Raw genomic sequence first — 8,614 nt, forward strand, 5'->3', positions numbered from 1 at the left:
TGCTTCTGGTACTCATTGGCAGACGAGTAAGTTTCCCGAAAGTTATGAGAAAATACCAGCTTAAAATAGCACTGAAATTTTCAAGGGCATTTTTTTTTGGAAGAAATACTATAATCACCCTGATACACTCATGGAAGCATCTAGGTTATGTTAGTTAAAAATCCCAGCCATGGAGACAAGAATACATTTAATTTACCCACTCACTCACCCACCTCCCATCCATCCATCCATCCATCCATCCATCCATCCATCCATCCATCCATCCACTTATCCATCTGTCCGTCCGTCCAACCACCCACTCATCCACTCATCTAGCATCCATCTTACCCATTCACTTAGCATTTATCAAGCACAGACAATTCGCCAGCGACTCTCTAAGACTACCAATACTTGGTTCTCGGGAAGTTCCAAGACTGCATTTTCTGCTGTAATAGAATTTTGGAAGGCAGACTTGATCTTGGGGTTTCATTAAGGTGAAGCAAAATGTGGCATTGAGTTTATATAGATTTTGGCTCTTATATAACTGTACAGTTAGAATTGAAAATCTTATGCAACTTATTTGGGAAAAGACGGTATACAGTACAGGCTGCTGCATCATGCAAAAAGATGGGCCGCTAGAGACCGTTTTTGTTTAGGCTCTGTTTTTCATTGGAAGCTGTGAAATTGTCGAGCTCATGTTGTTTTGCTAGCTCAGGTGTTGCTAGCCCACTAAAAATAAGCCTGTATAGGTGGCTATCTCAGATGCTAAGAAAACTCAGATGCAAGTGAAATAATCCTTGCATTTGTTCTACATCTAAATATACTTGCATTTTATATACTTGACTCCATTATGCTCTACTGCAGAATTTTAGTAGAGGCCTTCTTTGAACGCATGTGGTAAAGCATAAGAGTGAGGATCGGGAAGGGTGCAGCTCTGTTTCAATCCCCCTCCTACCACTTACTTGCTCTGTGGCCTTAGCAAAGTTCCTTACCCTCTTGGAGACCTAGCTTTCAAAACAAAACCAGGACAAACAATGACACTTCTCCCATACTGTTCTTGTGAGGATTAAATTAGATAATGCACATAAAGCAACTTCTCCACCATTTTGGTGAACAAGGTTGGGACCTCAGGGGCACAGAGTAGATTTATTCATATTCACTGTTCAGAACAAGTGCATCCTGTTTTTATCTCCTTCTATGATGTTTTTTCTTCCATCCCCAGTTCTCCCTTTAACTGTCCTCCCAACACCAGGGGGTCTCATTCTAGTATGCCTAACATACATTTCCCCAGCTCTTTCATACACTCCTGATAAAATATATAGAGTTGTTTATGTGCATTTTTGATTTATTTACATAAATGATTTGGGGCACTCCACACTCTATCTTTGGCATCTCCTCATGTAGTTTTATGTAAATCAAATTCATTAAATTCTGACTGTGGCCTATGAGTCAATGTATGCATAGACTACAGTTTGCTTATCCATTCCCCTAGTGATAAAACAAATAGGGAGATCAAAGTCTTTGCTGTCACAGCAAAAACTCTGGCGAACATCCTGAGGCATGTGTCCTTTTGGTACTAGAGGAGAGTCTCTCTGGGGCTCATATCCAGGCATGGGACTGTTGGGTAGATGAATAGTTAATCGCACTGAGCCCTGAACAGTTGCTACTTGGAATGCTGTGTAGTTGACACTTCTCCCCAGTGCTTGATCTCTGCCTTTATAATTTTAGCCAATCTGGTAGGTATAAAGTGGTATATCATTGCTGGTTTAATCTACTTTTCTCTGATTACTAATGAGGTTGAGTATCTCTTCATTTACTTATTACCATTAGTGTTTCCTCTCCTATTAGTTTTCTTTTCACAGACTTTATTCGTATTTTGATTGGGTTTCCTGAATTTTCCTTGCTATTTTGTAGGAGTTTCTCTAGATATCAACACAAGCCCAGTTTTAGACATTGCAGATAAGTGTGTTAAATGTGTAGATAATGTCCTTTTCTGAGCAGAAATCTCAGTTTTAAGGCAAACACTTTATATTTACTCCTTATGGCTGGCTTTTTAAATCTTGCTTAAGAAGCTGCCCAATTCCAAATTTGCAAAGCTATTTCCTCCATTTTATTTGATTACTTTTATTATTCGTCTTTTACATTCAGGTGTAAGAGGAGTCCCATTTTACTTTTCCCACGAAAGTGAGCCAATTTTCCCAATAAAACCTACCAAATAATTCAGTCTTTCCCAATTTGGATATGACACCAAGTCTCCTATCTATGTAGCAGTGTTTCTGGACTCTCTGTACTGCTTTATTGATCTATTTATCTGTTTCTAAGACTATACCACACTTAAAAAAAATTACTATGATGTAGCAATATGTCTTAATGTTCTGTAAGGTGAATCCTTCTTCTACTCCCATTTTTTTCAATATTACCTTATATATTCATGCCCTTTTTAAATTTCCATCTACATTTTAGGATCAGTTTTTCAAATTCCTCAAAAAATTCTGCTGGAATTTTGATTACAACTGCATTAAATACATGGATTAATGTTGGTAGAAAATGAATATCTTTGCAGTGTTAAGTTGTCCTATTCATGAACGTGGTGTTGGCCTTAATTTATTCAGGTCTTTTTTGTGGTCTGTAAGAGCTTTTCTCCATGAAGCTCCAATTCATTCATTTTTGGTGGGAGTGTTAATTCCGAGATAATGTTATATTTTTTCTTGCTTTAATGCTTTAAGTATCTTGTACAATGCCTGGCACATAGTGCATGCTCAATAAATGGTGCTTATTGTTGTAGCTATTATAAAAGGGGGAAAATCATGGAGGGAAGGTGTCCACCTGGCTTTAGGTATCATCACGATGTGCTGGAAATAACATGGATGTGGAGCCAGACAGCCCAGGTTCTGGTTCTGACTCCACCATTAGTTGTGTGACCGTGAACACACTTCCAGGACCTCTGGGCTTCTGTTTCTTCTATTGTGGGAATAATGTTCATCTTACCAGTATTCTAGGTATGGTGTGAGGATAAAATGAGATCACAAACTAATACCACTCACGGCGACTGGTACTTTGATGCGCAGAAATGGATTCCCTTCCCTCCCAAGTGAAGAGGTGGAAAGTCGGTCACAGAGTCATGCCATTTCCCCACGAAACAAACTCCTTCTCTTAATCTGAAACTCACTTCTAGAGTGCTTTTTTTTTTCTGACCAGATGGATACAGAAAGTGGGCATACATATCAACAAAAATTAAAAAGAAAATTCTCGCCTCCTTTTGGAAGACACCAGGGCTGCTTTATCTTTAGAATATAAACTCCTTGAGGACAGAAAGCACAGGGAGCACCATGGTTGACTCCACACATCTCTTTTCACCCCAGGTAATTTATCCAAACCAGTCACGGTAAGTTCACCCCCCTCGTCAGGGATTGGTTCAGGGATGGGTGGGCTGTGGCTGTCTGGGCCAATGAGATGCTCGGAGGGCCTCGCTGAGGGCTTCTGGGGAAAGAAATCCACGTTTCCCCTTCACTATATTTGCAATTAGGAGGCTCACTGCCCTGGTTTCTGCTGGCAGTGATGTCAGTGGGGAGACCCAGACCGGGGATGCAGCCCACACTGCGGGGTGGGGCAGGAGGTGGTGTGCAGAGAAATCTGAGTCCCTGATACCAATGTTGAGTTGTTGCGTCTACCAAACCTGAAGCCCCTTTCCCCTCTTATGTTGTAATACATGATATTTTTACTGATTTAGTCAGTTTGAATAGTGTTATGGACTGAATTGTGTCCCTCAAATTCATAGGTTGAAGCACTACCTGCCAATGTGACTGTTTTTGGAGATAGGGCCTTTAAAGAAGTAATTAAATTTGAATGAGATCAAAAGAGTGGGACTGTAATCCAGTAGACTGAGGTCCTTATAATAGTTGGAAGAGACGCCAAGATTGCGTGTGCACAGGGGAAAGACCACGTGAGGATACAGCAAGAAGACGCGAGCCAAGGGAGATGTCTCACTGGAAACCAATCCTTCCCGCACCTTGATCTTAGATTTCCAGCTTCCAGAACTGTGTGAAAGTAAATTTCTGTTATTCTGGCAGTCTGTGGTGTTTTGTTACACAGTCCTAGCAGACTAATACAAATAGGAATAGATTTATGTGAAGTCTGACAGACTATAGTAGATTCAAATCTTAAGTTTTTGGCAGAAGCTTGCAAATAATTGATGCTCAAGAAATGTATGAATGTGAGAATCATACTGAATTTATCAAGTACAGTGAATTGCACAGTTCTACATGCTCCAGATTGTTGGAGCTTCCTAATGGCCTTTTGGTGCAGGTATAGATTCACTATGATCTGCATTTTTTTAGGTGAGGGAACTGGAGATCAAAGAGGGTAAGCGATATGCTAGAGTTTGAATAAGTGATTCAGATACATTAAGAATCTAGGTCTTTTCACTCCTATTTTGGTACATTTTGTCATATGCTCAATCTCAATTAGACTCTGAGAAACTTGAGGGTGGGAGCTACATCTTACATATTTAGTAATCATTAACTCTCTAGCAAGGAATCTGTTTTCTAATGGTTTTTAATAAATAAATGGCTTGTTATATCTTGAAAGCAGCTCTCATGGAAAGACAAGGGAAATGATACCTCCTTTCCAAGTATTTTAACAACACCCAGCGGTGGCTGTGTCCCACTTCAAAGGCCAATAGTCATGGGTGTGGTTTATCTGGTATATCTCTTATGTTTAGCTCCCAGCACAGACGTGATAAACAGTGATGACCTTGCAAAGGTCATACAAGCTAGTGAATCCTTTCAGACACAGAAGAAGAAGTCAAGGAGCAAAGACAAAAGGAATAGTTTAGACCTGTCTTCCTGGGTGCCCCTGGGAGCAATTCACCCACAACATATCAATCAGGCTCAGGGCCTATCTAGTTAATGCAAAGCCTTTTGTGCCGTTGCTTCTCCATCAGCATACTGATAGTGACACATGGCCATTGGGTTTATCCATAACGTGCCCCATAAATCCAGTTAGCATTTCCTTCTGGGTGCAACACCTCAGGAAGCTGCTAAGTACTTTGAAGGTCCTTGCCCAGCTGTGGCCTTGCATCTCAAGCAGGGTATGAGGCACATCACACTCCTGACTGGGTGCAACATTATCACTGTGATCTGAGCCTTTTGTGTCTGTCTGGAAGCTCTTCCGATGATAGATCTTAAAGCTTAGAGGAGGACTTCCCCTGTCATGAGGTTCTCTCATTCTTAGGAGTCCTGGTGCTAAGGGAGGGGGCTACATTTACCATTGTTTTTTCTGTTTGCTCAGCATCACTTCCTCTGGGGAACCAACTGCCCTTTGCCTTTGTTGTGTGGCTCTGATGCATCTGTCAATCATGGAACTCCAGCTTCTGGCTTCAGAGCTGGGTCTGTGTCCCATGCTGGTCAATCTTAGTTCTTTCTTCTGGGAATCTGAGTCTTGTTCCAAGACACACAGGGGTAACAGGCGATCAAAGCAGTCATTTACTTATAAGGCTGTTGATGAGTTTCTGCTCCCCTTCATTAAAATTTTTTCTGCTTTATTGAGGTTTAATTTAAAAATAAAAATGCAAGATATTTTAAGTGTACATTGTGAAGATTTCATATACATATACATAGGGAAAGGAGCCTCCTATCTGGTTAATTAACATGTCCATCTATGTCTATTTGTATCTATATCTATACCTACATCTGCATCTGTATCTATACCTACATCTGCATCTAAATCTACAACTACATCTGCACCTGCATCTCTTTCTCTCTCCCCTTCATTTCCACAATCTTCCAAGTACCCTTTAAATAAATATTAGTTCTTGCTTGAGTGTGTTAAGACAGGTTTCTATTGCTTACTTTTAAATACCTCTAAGTGATACAAATATAGATAGCCCATGGTAGTTCATTTTATTATTTTTGTTTTCCAAAATGAAAATACCTGTGTTGAATCCTCTAATAATGATAATGTTGATGATAAAAATATCCCTTCACTATTAATATCTTCTTGTGAGCCTAGAAAAATAGCAATGACAGCGAATGAACTCAGTGCAAGAGGCAATATAGAGGCCAAGAGCTTGGACTTTGCCTGGGTTCAAATTTAGCCCCTGACAGTTCCTGGCTATGTGACCCTGTGCAAGTTACGTAACCTCTCTGAACCTCAGTATTCTCATTAGTAAAATAGAAATAATAATAGTAGTTCATAGGAGTATTATGAAGCTTAAATGAATTAATACATGTAAAAACATGCCTGGTGTATAGTAAATACTTAATACATGTTAGCCCCTTATTGTTAGATGTTTTAGCTGAAAAAAAGAAAAGGGGGTTTCCTTGAGCTGCTGGTAACTTGCCCAAGGCCATGCAGCCAGGGTACAGTGGAAGCTGGGTTAAGTAAAGCCATGCTCTTGAGTGCCTAGCACAGAGCCTGGCACAGGGCGTGTTCTCTTAACTGCAGCTCGGCTCATCAGTCCAGCTTGGGGAAGGAAGTGTGTGGAAACCATGCCCCAGGAACAATTAAAAGAAATCAGGCCCCCTCTCCTTCTCTGCTGTCCTCTTCTATGCCTTCTTTTCCATTCTCCCTGCGGTCCCTACCAAGGCCCGTTTCAGATCATCTCTGCTGCTGCGCTAAATGATAACTGAGATATTAGTTGGTGTTTAAGATAAAAGCCTTCCCTGGTCCATTTGTATTCCGAATTCTTGAGACCTTAGTGGTTTCCTCATCCAAAGCTCTTAGGGGGCATTGGTCTTCCCCCTGAGAAGACTCTGGAGATGTCCCTTTGAAAGAGTTACGCATCCTTGCTGAGGTCTCATTACTGAACATCTTGCCCCAGGCGGGCCAGCGTTCCTAAACAATGTTTCTACTGATAATTTCTACTGTGACAGTAGATGTATGATTGCCACAGTAGGGGGAAGCAAGAATGTCAAGGGCAGGTCCTTCTGGAATTAGGAAGTTGGAATACAGGTGTATGTGTGTGTGTACAATAAATAATTTATTAGGTTCTGGCTGGTGCTGTTAGCATCATGCAGTGCTATATTAACATATATTATTTAATTCTGTTCTCACAACAGTCCTCCAGGTTTGGTACCATTTTCCCATTTCATAGACTAAGAAAGTGGGGCTCTGTAGTGGGCATCTGCTATCTTGTCTTATCCAACATTTCCACTTTCTTTTGTTAGCAGCATGCAGCTCAGGTAGAGTTGACCCTCTCTTGGTTCCTTGCACCTGTGGGCTGGCCAGTCTGGCCATTCTACCTCACTGGCCCTTGTGATTGACTCAGGGATGGGGGATGAGGCCAGACATGGGATTTCTGTTGGGGATTTAGGGAACATGCTTTTTTCTTGACTTGGGTGGCTCAGGCTGTAGAATGTGAGCCTAGGGGAGATGGGGTACCCCAGCTTCTCTGGGAATGAAACCAACACTAAGGAGAGACAGGCAGGAAATGAGGGAATGGTTCTACTTGTTACCACTTGAGTCTCTGAGGCCGGGCATGCCTCAAGCCAAAACGTTCGTGGACTTCACTTTGTGAATCAGCCAAGTTACTTCTGTGCTTGATCCAGTGCTGACCTGGGTTTTCTGTCACTTGCAGTGGAAGGAGTCCTGAGGAATACAGGCTCAGAGAGGGTTTGGGATTGGATGTTTGTGTCCCACCCACAGTTCACCTGTTGAAGCCCTGACCTCCCGCATGATGGTGTTTGGATGTGGGGCCCTGGGGAGGCCAGTAGGGTTAGCTGGGCTCATGAGGGAAGAGCCTCCATGACAGGGTTAGTGTCTTTGTAAGAAGAGGAAGAGGCCAGAGCACATTTCTCCCCATCATCTAAAGATACAGAGGGAAGATGGTTGTCTGCAAGCCAGGACAAGGCTCTCAACAGGATCCCAATGGGCTGGCACCTTGCTCTTGGCACTTCCCAGGTTCCAGAACCCTGAGAAGAAAATGCCTGTGGTTTAAGCCTCCTAGTGTGTGGCATTGTGTTACGGCAGCCCAAGCTGACTAAGACAAGGAAGATAAGTGCCTTGTATAATGTCATGCTGCTCATGAGTGGCGGAGCCTGGGTTTGAACCCAGATCTCACTGACACCAGAGCCAATGATGCCTAGAGGCAAATATAAGCTCTGATGGAGGAGGTGCTGGAGAAGAAAGGCTGGGTTCTGTGGGGGTCTGGTAGTGGGGCCGGGGCAAGAGGAAAGATGTGGCTCTCTAAACGTAACCTGGTTCATTCACCTCACTGCTTTACAGAGTCTGGGGTTACTTGAGCTTCAGTTGCCAGATTAAATAAAAATGGAGCCTTTTTGAGTGCTTACTATGTGGGAGGCTCTGTGCTCATCCCTTACAAGTATCATATTCAATCATCAAAACTATCCTAGGAATTAGTACTATTATCTCCATTTGACAAGATGAACAAAATGAAGCCCAGAGAGGTTGATTCACTTTCCCAGAGTCACACAGACAAGTCTGTGGTGGGGCTGGGATGGAAGCTGTTTGGACCTAAATTGTATCCCTTCCCCCAAATTCATATGGTGAAGCCCTAACCCCCAGTGTGACTGGACTCTTACACTTCTCAGGTAAGGAGGCTTACCTGCTAAATGAGCTCATAAGGGCGGGGCTCTGATCTGATAGGACTGGTGTCCTTACAAGAAGAGGGAGAGAC

This window comes from Manis javanica, chromosome 10 (assembly GCF_040802235.1).
Source record: "Manis javanica isolate MJ-LG chromosome 10, MJ_LKY, whole genome shotgun sequence".
Lineage (NCBI taxonomy): Eukaryota > Metazoa > Chordata > Mammalia > Pholidota > Manidae > Manis > Manis javanica.